Source organism: Myotis davidii, unplaced genomic scaffold (genome assembly GCF_000327345.1).
Source record: "Myotis davidii unplaced genomic scaffold, ASM32734v1 scaffold32, whole genome shotgun sequence".
Classification (NCBI taxonomy): Eukaryota; Metazoa; Chordata; class Mammalia; order Chiroptera; family Vespertilionidae; genus Myotis; species Myotis davidii.
In genome coordinates this window covers 394,165-408,160 of record NW_006286587.1, presented here as the reverse complement: position 1 = coordinate 408,160, position 13,996 = coordinate 394,165, and the positions used below count along the sequence as shown (strand labels likewise).

The 13,996-nt window shown below is 50.1% G+C and overlaps 1 protein-coding gene across 1 annotated transcript in view; it reads right to left on the bottom strand.

The window, feature by feature from the left end:
• Positions 1 to 469: 469 nt before the first annotated feature.
• STK35 (serine/threonine kinase 35) overlaps positions 470 to 13,996 on the bottom strand; it is a 41,068-nt gene continuing 27,541 nt past the window's right edge. Inside the window, 1 exon segment of the mRNA XM_015560213.1 lies at positions 470 to 729. The gene's annotated coding sequence lies outside the window, so the exon portion shown is untranslated.

Genomic DNA, 13,996 nt, shown 5'->3' with positions numbered 1-13,996 from the left:
AAGTGGGAGATGATCACTTCTGTCCCGTCCCCACCCCTTCAGCGATCTCGGTCACGAGAGCAGCGGGGGGAATGGAGTCCCACCACCGTCAGTCCTGGTGTGGCCGGGGCTTCCACAGCTTAAAGAGCACACACCCCTGGGTGGGAGCTGCTTTCTTGAGTTCTCCCGGGCAAACGCTGGTCTTCCTCCTCCAGGTGGATCTTTACCCAAGGCCAAGAGCTGGCCAGGAGCAGCTCAGGGTCGGCAGTTCCTGCGCCTGGTGGGAAGGTGGCCCAGGGGCCTCCTCCTGTCTCCATTCCGTTCCAGGAGAAATGCCCCCATCGCCACGGAGAGGGGCCTCCTCTGGGGGAAGTGAGGTGTTATAAGCAGAACTGAGAAATGGGTAAAAGAAAGACAGGGAAAAGCAAGAACAAAAACGAAATAGTGCCCTAACCCCTTATAAAAATTAAAGATGAAATTTACACAAATGCTTTGTCCATATTAAATTTCTTTGAAGAAACTGGGTGCCTGTCCACAGCAGAGCTTCTGCTCTTTTGAAGTCTTAAATCGTTTAAATTAAAAAAAAAAAAAAAAAGACAAAAAAATTTAAACAAAACTGAAGGGAGAAAATGCAAACAAAGCTTCACATTGCTGGAGCTCCAGCTGTCGGGAGATGGCCGCTGGCCGGGCACCTGTACCCTCTGCCGTCCTCTGTGAGACTTGACGAGACTGTGGGTCCCGGGGATCAACCTGGAAGACAGAAGGCAGGGTGCGAGTGGACACTGGTCAGTGGGCTTGGGTGCCTCCAAGCTCCAGATCTCCCACTAGGTGCCAGCACCCAACCGATGACCTCAGGAGCTGTGCTGTGCTGGGGCCAGGGAGAAGGTTTCTAAATCATTTATCTGAAGTGAATGTAGCTTCATCATTGCCACCCTGCCCCAGACACACATTCTTACTATTCAGCCCGAGCTCACATGGCCTAAGGGGCAGACCCTGGCTGGGAGCCCAGGCACACAAATCGGTCGATTGTGAATCCTGTGCCATATAACGGCTTTCTTCAGTGTTTACGAAAACGCCGGCGGATCCTAGGTACCCGTCCCTGCAGGTCTTGGCAGCCCTGGTTCCCCTCATATTTCCTTCCTCACTTCTCTAATCGTGCTGCCCTGAAATGTCAAAGCAACTCTCGAGTTTACTGATCCCATTTTAAGAGAATGAAAGAGACTCAGGCCTCTGAGAACGGAAACTAACTACTAGGTCAGTGATGGCGAACCTATGACACGCGTGTCAGAGGTGACACATGAACTCATTTTTTTGGTTGATTTTTCTTTGTTTAATTAAATGGCATTTAAATATATAAAAAAATGTCTATATGTGACACAGCACCAGAGTTAAGTTAGGGTTTTTCAAAATGCTGACACGCTGAGCTCAAAGGGTTCGCCATCACTGTACTAGGTAGCCAAGGTTCTCCTGTCTTAGGAGAGGCCAGAATCCCACAGCCGGGCCGTGGGGGCCTCTGCAGGTGTGCACTGCAGGGGTCAGGAACCAAGTTCTGGAGCCAGAGCCTGTGGCAGACTCAACAGGCCCTACCACTTCACTGTGGACAAATTTAAGTCCTTGGTTCCTTGGTCTCGTCACCTGTACCTAAGTCACAGGTTATTCTGAAGACCAAATGAACTAACACACGTAAAACTTAGAACATTGCCTAGCCCTCCTATTAGCTATTGAGAATCAATCGTCTTAGGGCTGGGCCTCAGGAACAAGACAAGCCACCTGCCCTTCAGGGACCTGTTCTAGTGGAGCCTCCAATACAAGCACCTACAGAGGTCAGTGTTGGGCCGGCCCTCACCCAGCCCAGCTCTCCCAGCTTCAGCCTGATCAGAGTTAAGTGAATGTAGGCAGGGCGGCATCCTAACCGCTGAATCAGACAAGTGTTTCACCGTGTGTTTGAAATCCCCCCATTGGCTTCAGTACTCTGCAAGCTCCGTGTGGCCTGAGAGCTGCCTTCCCGCATTACTTGCCCTGAGCAGTCTGACAACACTGGCCGTCGTCCTCAGGTCACGGGGAGATACCTGGCTAGTCCTCAAGAGAGGCAGTGGGGTGCAGTGACAAGGAATGGTTTACTTCCTGTCAGCCTCAGTGTCCTCCTCTGAGAAATGGGGAGGGCTCTATTTTGAGGTCTGAGGGAAATAACTAAAAAGTACCTGGCCACAGCAGGAACTGGCATACTCGATGAGCCCATTCTCTCCCAGCCATCTGTCCCCACCAAAAATGACGAATGTATGAGATTTAAACACCGTGGTCCTCAGCCACTGAACCAGAACCCTGCTCGGAGCTGGGCGAGGGTGCCACGAAAAGGCCACACACCGTGGGAGGAGGGAGCACAGCCTTTTGGAGAGCAACATGGCACTGTGTTTTCAGAGCTCCCGCCGTGGTTGGACCTGTAGATCCTATAGTTCCACTGCTGCAAATGTATCTTAACTGATAACCCTAAACATGAAAAGGACTTGATGAATAAAGATGTTCACTGAAGTATATTTAATTTATGAGGCAACAATCCACAACAGAAGAGATTTAAGCAAATGATGCATCCACGCAATGGTATTTGCAGAGGAAATGAGGAGGCTGTGTGGCATTTTGAACAATATCACAGCAGAAGCACTGCCCTGGGTTATGTGGGGAGAAGCAGGCTACAAGTTCTGCAGCAGAGACTTCCAAACGTAGGAAAATCTGCAAAAAATACACCACAATGTTGTACTTGTCACGGGTGTGCCTTCTTCCACTTTTCCTGTATTTTTAGTACTGAGTGACATCACCCTGTCACGCTCTGCGCTGTAATGGAAGTAGTGGACTCTAATCAACAGGAAAAGCTGGCAGCTCCGACGCGGAGGTCCATGGAGCAGCGAGCAGCCCAAGAAACCAGACCCACGTCTTTTCTGGACTCTTCCGCATACAGTGGACATGAAGAATTCCCCACACCTGTCAGACCTGAGAGGTGAGACTGATTCCCTTCTCTGCCTCCCAGGGGAGGGGACCCAGTGTCCGCGGGTGGAGTACAGTAGGAATGGATGATAAAGGCACTGGAAAGCTATCTGATGCGGAAAGAAAATACTGGATTCCCAGGCCCAACCCTTTCCTCTGCTGCTTCTGTCTCCCGGCCTATTAAGTCCTTTCAACAAAAACCCAGTGATGGGCCTTGCATCTCAGTCTTTGGTTTGTAAAAATAAAACCATCATACGCATGCCCTGTGATGATCCAGCAGCCCCTCATATCCAGCATCAGTCAGCATGCCTACTGCCTTCAGCAGACACAGCAGAGCAATCAGGAGACGGGGAGAGGGAGAGCTTGGGGAGGACCTCCCCAACAGAGACACGCTAAATCCTCGTGAAGTAGGACAAGAAAAGCCTGATAAATTGTATGGTCATGTGTCACCTGCTAAAATAATCTCTGGGACCAGTAATGACCTTTTCAACACCGCTTTCCTTCCTCCCCGGTAGGACCCAAGCGAAGACAACTTCCTCGAAAGGATGATCAGCAGCAGCAGCTAGCCCCCGGCAGCTGAAAAGCAGTGTGGTCGAGGGGGCAGAGGTTCTGGAGCCAGAGTCCCTTTTCCATAATAACTGGCGGAACAGAGTGTGGCTGCAGAAAGTCGAACCACTCGTCCGGTGCTCTGCAAGAGCTCCTGCGACACCAGCACGTAATGACCGCTGGAATCACTGGGTCGCTTGCCAGGAACCAAGGCTGGCATTTCCCACAGGCTCCTCCACCCTCCCTCCCTTGGACTGGCTTTGGCCCTCCTGGTAGGTCTGCTGGCTTCACCCTGTCGCAGGGACAGGAAAATGAGAAGGTACTCTCTTCTGTGGAGAGGACCTGGACTTTGAGTCTCTCTCCCCTTAGAGAAGGTAAAGCTTTCCAGGGAGCCAATGGCAGAAACTGCACTAGAAGGCAGAGGGGAGTCCTTTCTTGAGCCACGGAGAGGGAGGCTCGGGTTGATGCCCCAGCCACACAGTTCTGGACAGAAACAGCAGCAGGCCCTCCCATGCACTTCATCCAGAGGGGCCAGGCCTCAGCTCTCCGACTACCCAGGCTGGGCTCCACTGCTCAGTTAGCAGCTTCAATCAGAGCGTGCCTTGTCCCTTTCAGTGGAACCCCTACCTCTGATCAGAGCCCCCCCCCTAGAGGGCAAAGCCACACCCACTGAGCAAACATGGTGTGATAAACCAGTAGGTGACACCTGTTGCACACTCCGTCTTTCACTGTCCCCATCTTGTGAGGATGGATTTGCCATTTAAGAAGGGAATAGGCCCAGAGAGATGGAGCAAGTTGGCCCATATCACAGAGCTGTTGAGCAGTAGAACCAGCACTCAATCCAAATTTTGCAGCCCCTTCCCCGCCCAGTCTCTCCACTATGACAGTCCTCAAGTGTTTTACACCTACCGCCTGCCTCACTGCACTCGACAACCAAGGTAGGAGCTGTGGTCACTCCAGGTTTAGAGATGAGGAAACAGGAACTCAGAGATCTGCTCCTACTTTTAGCCTAGAAATTTATGATGTCAAGTCCCCGCCTACAGAGAGAAGTGCTTAAGAGCTTAAACAGAGTTTCAAACCCATGTAAGCCTTTCATTTGGAAACAGATTCAGGCAGAAAAAGGAGCATGGAAGGCTTGGCTTAGGTATCTCTGCACAGGTCTGATGTCCAGAGCACAAACGGGGATGTGATGCCAACCAGGCAGTGAGAAGCTTCTGCCTCCGCCAGCCAAGCACTGGTCTCTGCAAGGACACCAGGGAACCAAACTGTTCCCACAAGGCCAATGGTAGTGTGGAGACTTTCACAAGTTGGGAGAGCTGCAGTGGAGCAAGCGATGATGGGGCTGGGACTAGGGATGGAATGGGCTCACACACCGAAAAGAAAGCCATCTGGTAGGCGTGCTCATAGACCACAGCACAGTATAAACTCAAATTGCGGTGCTACTGGGTGGTGGCCAAGAACTCACTCTTACCTAAGTTCTCCCTGTAGTCCTGTGTGGTGATATCACTGTAGCTAATGACACATTTGATATGCTAGATACCAGGCAAGATTAAGATGAAATGCTTCCTTTGTCCAAACAAAGGCCCACATAAGAATTCTCCCATTTCACAGATGAGCAAACTGAGGCTCGGGTGTTAATTTTCAGCACATCATGCTGTGGAGGCACAGAGGCAAGGTAATCTCTGGGTCACAGAGGGCAGGCCTCTCCTTCTAAATAGGATTAGCTTCAAAATGAGTCATTCTTCACCTATTTAATACACCAAACAAAGCAGCTGGCTTTCATACTCAGTTTCATGCCAGCCCTTGGGGGTTCAGTGGCCCCAGACACCACTGTCAATTCTAACCTATTAAAGCCAAGCTTTCTGATGCATCATTACCCTAAGGCTTGGCTAGCAACAGTGGTGCTAGAAGTAGGGCAAAAAACAGAGATGCCTGTGCCATGCGCAGCCCCTGGCACAGTACATGGGGGTCCTGTTGTCAGGGTAAGAAAAATGGGGTGAGATGACAAATGTGGTAACAGTGTTTTCTGTCTTCAGGTCTACACAAGGGAATAGGGAACAAAAGCCTAGAGATTATCAAAGCATACCCACCAGGAGCTTCATGGTCTCTGAGCCCTGACCAAGAGACCAAAACCAGGTAGAAATCTAGGAGCAGGTCCCAAAGGGAGAGCATCTTTCAGAGAGCGTGTCAGAATGGCAAAGAATGATTGGTGCTCTGCCAAGCGCATGAACTTTGGAGTAGGAAGACCTAAAATTCCTATCTCAGCCCCACCAATCATTAGCGTGGACCTTTACCAAGTCAAGGCCCCCCCAAGTCTATTTTCTCAACTACAAATATGGAAATGTTGACTTTGCAGGGTGTGAAGTCCAGTGACAGCATTTGTAATAGGCACCCAGAAGGTACTTAATAGTTGTGATGGCAGCATAAAATCACACCCAAAAACACCAAAACAAAACCTCACAGTCGTCACCGGCTCACGCAAAAATTCCAGACAAGACGACTCAGCCCAAGTCGGTCTTCTCTCGAGGTGACAGCCTTTCTGCTTTTGGCCTCAGGCTGAATGAATGATTCTGTGCAGTCTGTAAATTAATTTTTTATTGCCAGGTACCCACACCCAGTTCCTATCCATCATCCAGTATTTGACTTCCTGTGCTTGGCAACCTGAAGCCTCCTGAGAGAAGCAAGAGACTGTCCCTGCTGGTGTGGTTGCACACCCCAACCGCCCCAGGCCCTAAACCTGCCCCTTCATATCCACTCAGGTGGCACCCACCCTTCGAGACACCCTCACATCTCCTCCCAGGAAGCAGTCCCAGAGGAGCCAGTCTCCAGTGAGCAGGCGCAGAATGACCACAGACCCCACCCCCACCCCACCCCACCAGGCTGTGGGTGCCCCTCTAACCACCCTAACTACAAGCTTCCTTAAGCACGGGGACAGTCTCCTGCTTCTCTCAGGCTTCAGGCTGCAAAGCACAGGAGCCTGAATACTGGGTAATCGATAGAAACTGGGTGCGCGTACACGGCAATAAAAGATTAATTTACAGACTATACAGAATCATTCATTAAGTGTGACAGGATTTTAATATAAAACTATGGTGATGAAAACCCCTGCTTTTGCTCGAGTTCCCAAGGAACTTCCCAACCAGCCGGGGCAGAGAGGGCTGGGCCTTTCTCAGGCTCAGCAGCTGGGAGGGAGGAGCTGGGACTTTGCCTGTGCTACTCTTCTCCTGCCCAACAGCATGCCACTCCCCTCCAACACCTTCAGAGCTGGGTGGGAGAAATGAGCACACAAGGGTGACACAGCCCACCAGTTAGAGAACCAGGAAGCTCCGGTCTCCATCCGGCTCTCTCCGCTACTCCTTTCCTCGCAGAGCTGTCTGCCTAATCTAGAGACGGAGCTTGAAATACTGGTGTGGCTAGTTGAAGCTGGCCTGGCTTCAGAGTATGACCCTGAGTCTGTCAGTCAGGGTAAGAGGTTCAAGGAAAGGGCAGTTAGGACTGGAAGACATGGGTTTGGCCTCAACCCTGTGGACTTGCCCAGATCTTAAAGACCCACCATGGTTGCCCTAGCTGGTTTGGCTCAGTGGATAGAGCATCAGCTTGCGGACTGAAGGGTTCCGGGTTCAATTCCAGTCAGGGGCACATACCAGGGTTTCGGGCTCAATCCCTAGTATGGGGTGTGCAGGAGGCAGCCAATCAATGATTCTCTTTCATCATTGATGTTTCTCTCTCTCTCCTCCTTCTTTCCTCTCTGAAATCAATAAAAAAATATATATATTTTTTAAAAAGACCCACCATGGTGGCCTGCCAGGCCCAACCACCTCCCAATGACTCTCCTTAGCTCAACAGGCTGGGGTGCTGTCGGGTATGGCGGACTCCCCTACTCCATATTCAAAACACAAAGGTTGTGGAAATAGGCACTGGGGGCAGGGCAGGCCTATGCAGCCAGAGGTCCACCCTTTGCCTAAGAAGCCACCCCTCCCATCTTCCACACCCTCTTCAGCTACTTAGGTGTATGCAGAGGAAGCAGCCCTGTGGGTTCTCAGAAAGGTGGACTGTCACCCAGGGTGTGACAGAACAAATACAAGGGTAGAAATGTTCTCCTCGGTGTCAACCTACAGGAGACACTGAAGTAAAATGCAGGTAAAGGATCTTGCCTGGTGATAACGGCAGGAGTGGGAGACCAGGCTTCTGGTCTCATCGTCTCAACTTCTCTCTGGGACATCATTTCTCCATGTGCCAATAAGAGGCTTAGGACCAGGGCAGAGGTTCTCAACCTGGGGTCCTACTGACTTCAAGGATGCATAGGTCTGCAAACCCCCTAAAGGCACACGAAGTACCAGAGTGTAAGTCACGTGCATTTTGCTGAGAGAATATCCCCAGCATTCAGATTCTGAGAAGGGTTCATGACATAAGGAATACTAAGAACTAAGGATCTTTGTCGGCTCCTTATCGAAGGCAAGAACTCCAACCAGAAACAGTACAGGAAGGCAACATGGGCTTCCCACAGCAAAGGTGGTGGTGCTACCTGTGTGGCCGGGCCGGGGTGTGAGGGGAGTGCTGTGGGGAGGGGAGGCGGACTTCAGCTCATTGCACCAGAGCCCTTCCTAACAGCGGGAGGGTGACATTCCTCTCCCTGAGGCTCCCTTACAGCAGACAAATGCCACTGAGAGGAGATGGCTCTGTGCCGTGTGTCAGCTGAGCTTGATCCACTTACCACAATGAGGACACACACTCTTGTAGAAACAACTGGCAGGCCCAGTGGACAGCGATGACTAGCTTACTGAGAGAAAGGGAATGAGCAGAGCTTAATGCCACACAAACAGATGTCAGCTTTATCTCAAGTGCCAGAAAGTTCGGCCAGGGCAGTGAATGGTTCTACTTAAACTGTGGCAAGCAGTTACTGTGGAAGCTTAGACACAGAGACTTGGTCATGTTACGGCAGTGATCATGTTGTCACCACTGTTGACTTGCTTAATATTGTTTTCCACTTTTTGATTCCTTGGAGTGTGCTGCTGCCCAAATGCTAGTATTTAAAAGTTTGCCAAACGCACAAAAGTAAGAATCACTGGCAAGACCCAAGACTCTGAGATCTGCAGGTCTCTCTGGTGACCAGCAATCAGCAGGACGCACGCGGAGTCCTCATACTTATCAGAGACAGTTTAAATCTGGGAAGTCACACATGGAAGCCCTTAGGGCCCTGGGGCTGGTGAGCTCCCCTAGCACCTAGGCTGGGAAACAGGTCCTGGGTGGAACTCACTCAAAACAAACTAAGGGGGAACTTTTTGTCTCCAGAAACAGCACTGATAATTAGCAGTAGGCTACGGGGATACCTTACCTAATTCCCTTCCTCAACTTATTAAGTGTGGGGATGAAATGAAAGCTGAAAACTGCCTCAATTGGTCCCCAAAGAGGTTGAGGTTCAGCTGTGGCTGCTGTGATTCGCAGAGAAAGGGCTCAAGGGAGAGAGGCTGGGCTGCTGAGAGAGTCCTCCTGTGCGCCCTTTGCCAGGAGGAAAATGTCTAAGGTGCAGTAACAGCTAAAGGGGAGCGGTCACTTCCATATGGGGCAGGACAATTTGTGGTTACAAAAGGAAAAACTCAAACAAGGTCATGCCCAGAGTGGTCTGTGCGGAAGGAGACCATATGGACTTCTGGTGACAGCACCAGCCCAAGCCCCCTGTGCCACGGGGAACTCACTGGGGGCACTTGCTAAGGGGTTTGGAGCTCTCTTAGAGAAAACAAGGGCACAGCACATTATTCATGAGAACTGAAGTGAAAACGATGATTAGCCTACGAGGATTTGGCAAAGACAAACAGCATGAGGGCCGCACACAGAGCCGCCACCACGGAACTCTGTCTGGAGGAACTGCAGTGCAGCCTTTGCATTTCTGGTATACTTCGTCTTTTACATCAGGTACAGCGAGCACCAGCGTTAAACGAGTATCATTTAATGGACAAGGAAATGGGGCCCCAGAAGTTAGGTGACTTGTTCCAAGTTACCAGCTAGTAAGTGGGAGAGCTGTGATTTAAACCTAGGTTTACCAGCAAATGAGGCTCAAAAGCACCCTGTGGAAGCATAGGGCTTCTCACTGCCCCGGTCAGTCGTTGCCCTTTCTCCCTCACGTGCTCGGAAAGGCGGCTCTGCGGCCTCACACCTACTAAAGACTGGTACTGTCAGGTGCAGCATCTCAGCCGCCCAGGGGGCTGACAGTTCTCCCCTCACAGTGACTGACTCATCTGCCCAAACTCCGGCTTTATACACCACCCCCACCTTTTTTACAGAATGAAGTTCTCCCCTTAGGGTCTTGGCAACTTTGCTATGTTGCACTCCCTCTTTCGAACCAACCCAAAGATGGGCTCTTTCCACAAATTCCCAGTGTCTGCCTTTGCTCACACTGTGTCCCCTGCTGAGATTCCCCTCATTTGCCCTCCTTTCTTCAGGGCCATCGCAAACCACACATCCTACATGCTTCCACCACTTATTTCTTCAACAAAAAGCCCGCACTCCCTCCTCTGAGCTCCCCAGAGCGCTGAGACAGTCCTGTGGCACCATAGACTTGCTACTGTGACTTCCTCAGAAGCTCATGGAAAAGGCCACGGCGCCAGAGAGCTCCAGCCACGTGACCAGTGGGGCAAACCACTTCCTCTCTGGGGTGGGGAGGACACCATACCCAGGACACACGTGAGGATTTCACAATAAACACGGGAGAGTATGAGGTCTGAAAAACAGCATGAGCTCAGTAACTTCAAGTGAGAGAGAGGTGTCCGTCCCTCCCCACCCAACATGCCTTATGATAAAACTCCAGGCTGCACAAGCTTATTCCTGTCCTGAAGCAAACAGAGTGAATACAGGACTACTAGCAAGCCACAGAAACTCGCAGTAAGCATCTGCTACCCCAGGCAAAAAGACCTGGACTCTCGTGGGTTCAGGGAAGGAGATGTGGTGAACAGGCAGGGATGCCAGCCTCCACCCTATTCCCCACATATAATGCAACCTAAGGGTGAAGGGTTAGCTGAAGGACTGACTTTGAAATCTCTACTTGACTAGCTGGATGTCAAGCTATGTCTATAGGGCCACCCTTGGTACTTGCACTTAGAAATCTGAAGGTAAATGAAACCAGGTCTGCTCCCTCACCTCCTTTCCTTAATCCAAAATAGAAAGTATTTCTCAATTTACAAGTTAAAGTGGCTCTCAAAATTAATATTATAATCAGCAATTATGGTTCTGTTACAGAACTATTAAAAAAATAAAACAGAGTGAGATGCGGGTGCTAGAAAGCTGCTCTGTGACAGAACTCCAGCCTATCCATGTGCTAGGACACTGCAGACTTTCAGCTCTAAAAAGCAAGAGTAAATACCCAAACAACAAAATGCTATGTTCTTGGACGTAATTATAGCACATGCAAATGAAGACACAGAGGAGCTAGACACATCAGAGTCACCTAATGAGAAGCTGATTACAAGGGGAAGCACAAAACATAGATTCAGCATCAAATGAAGGCTGTGAATGCAGCCCTGGGTCTCAAGGTCACTCTGTGCCCGTGAAGATACCCTATGTGTGGCAACAAATCTCAGACTCAACAGCCTTCCAAGAAGACACAGACAAACACAACTCACCAACTCACAACTCACCAAATACCCACTGGAGGAGAGTAGATGAGTTGATATCCATATATCCAAGACATTTGTGTATTCCTTACCCCCTTCAAAAGCCTCTCCTGCAGCGTTCACGATCTCTTAAATGGCTCTGCCCCCCTACTTGGTGACCCACGGATGATGGATTTACCCCTTCCTTAACCTTAATACAATTTACTTGTGAGCCCTTTAGAAACCTCCAAAACATACCTTGAATTCTCCTCACCCTTCTCCATATGCTGTACCCGTCACCCAACCTGGAAAACTGCAGCTTGCTAACTGGGCCCCAGCTTCCATGCTTGCCTCTCTCTAATCCTGCTGGCCACAGAGCTGGAGTGATCTTGTAAACATGTAGAGCGGATGGAGAAAGCCGCCATTCAATGACTTCCCATAATCTACAAAGCTTGGCACTGTCGGCTCCTGTGCTCCTGCCAGTTCCTTGTCCCTCTGCCTGGCAGAGGCCTCATCCTTCAGGTCTTAGCTTCTATGTCACCTCCTCGGAAAGACTTACTCTGTCTTGGGCAGGTCCCTATTTTCTATTTCCTTCACCCATATACACACCTGCAACTGTCTCTGTAGTTTCCCTCTATGATGTGAACAAAGGTATAAATGCCTCAAGGATAGGGACCATGTCTGATGTTTCACCGAAGCACTGCTTCACACCTACCCCAGTGCCTATAACATACATAGTCAATCAATAACTTACAGGCCCCTCTAGAGGGTGTATTTTCTTTTTATCAGTGGGGGGCTGGGGTAGAAAGCACATGAACCTGCACCCATTCTGAGATGCTACTTCTAGCTCTGTTAACAGCATGGCCAAGACCTGGTATAAAAGGACAGTAGGACTCAACAGCTGTGGAGAGCCTACTGCATGCCCTAGCTAGCTTTATATTCATTCTCCACTGAACCTTCATGAAAATCCTATTGGTGTCAGCAACCCATCTGAGAAATGAGGACTCCAAGGCTCAGAGAGATGCCTAAGGTTTAAATGGAGTGAGGTCATAATCTCATCTCATGGCCTATACCAGGCACACAGCAGGCGTTCAATACATGCCAGTGGAACAAACAAGTGAAGTTCTCTAGTCTGGCTCAAAGCCATGTTTAAGTCTCCGCGTGGAGATCTAAGTCCTCTCTGCATCCCCTTCCCTCACAAACTTCCATTTCTCTAAGGGTTTGTCCTACTGTCCTACTGTAAAGATCTTCTGTCCTACTGTAAAGACCTCACAGGGACCTGTTATTCCCGATGGTACTCACCTGAGAGCATACCAAGTTGCTCGCTGTTACTATGGCTCAAGGTTACTATGGCTCAGAATTTCACTGCCCCAGGACCAGGGAAGTCCAGGAGAAGTTCAATGGTTTTCCTCCTCCTTTTTTCAGGAGCTGGCGGCCGCAGGGCCTCACCTCATCCTCACTAAGGAAAAAACTAGGTAAGAGCCCAGAGTCTGTGGTCCTAGAACCACATCCGCTGTGGAACTGTGATTGTGCCAGGGCTAAGGGAGTAGGGAAGAGGGCCAAGAGTGGTCCTTTGGGTAGTCTGGTTTCCTGGATGAGGAAGCTATGGCCATTAGGAGTGACTTGCCCAAAGTCCCAGTGCAAGGTAATTAGAGAAGACAGAGCCAGGGTTAGACCCTGGCAGGCCCTCCCAGCTCTTAGGCCTAGATCCAAGCTTTTTGAGGGCAAAGGGGAAAGAGGCAGGCAGTTGGCTCCGTGTTTAACAGATAAGGTGGTGGATGGTGCCTTTACCTTCTCTGCCAGTTTCAGACCAAGTGTGCAGCAGCAATCCTGGAGTCTGCAGGTCTGAGGTGAGGAGGGAAATACGCCTTTCTAACAAGTTCCCCTGGCATGCTGCCAGTCTGGGGCCACCATTTGAGAACCACTGTGCTAAGGTTTGTCACTGGCACTGTGTGTTGAGGGGTCGGAGAAAGTGGGGAGTGTGGCAATAGCTTGTCGATATCTTCAAGTTCACAGGATAGAATCTCGATCTATTAAGTAGAACATCTCTTACCCATAACATCCTCAGTTCCTTCCACTGATAAAAGGACAACAGTCTTTCTAACCATGGGTAAGCCCATGTAATTAGGCTGCAGATCCTGAAGAATTCACCTCTCGGTCTGCCTATGGCACCACTATGTTATGCCCAACTCAATAAAATCCTAGGAGTAGGTGGGAAACTGGAGTGCTCGGGACAGCGGTGCCCCTGCCATAGGACTCCCAAAACACTGGCTGGAGTGGCTGCTCTCAGTGCTACACCTGCCTGATGCCCAGGCCCTGAGGTGTTCAAGGCAGGCGAGGGAGGAAGATCTCTGGATAGTGTCAGTGACAACATCTGGATTTCAGTTTAGGCAACTGGCCTAAACTCCCAAATAATTTTTTTTAAAGGTAAAAGTCACCCTCTGTTGTTTGTCTGGGGTGTGGTATAGTCACACCCATTTTTGCTGCTCTATGCAGTTCCTTCCAAACATTCATCAAACCCAAGCCGGCAAATCTGGTAACTAACAACAAATGAGTTTTTACTGTGACTTCCAGCTCTCCCATGTCTGGTACAAGGCTGGGCGGTGCTCAAAAGGCCCGTGCACTCTGCCAAGATCTGACAGCACTACTTCCCAGTCCCTGCCTTAGATTTGCCCCACACTGGAGCTTTCTGGGAAGACATGTCTTAGGCATGTCTGAACAAGCAGAAAGGAAAAAATAAGAGGGTGCTGTATGTGACATTTCCGGGGTTCCTTTTTCCAAAGGGATGGATGTAAATACAGAATGAATCCACTGGCTCACATCATGTGACTTTCCCACTGGAACAGATGATCAATACTGAAACCCAATATGATACACCCCAGCCAACCTGCCTGCCATTCATGCTC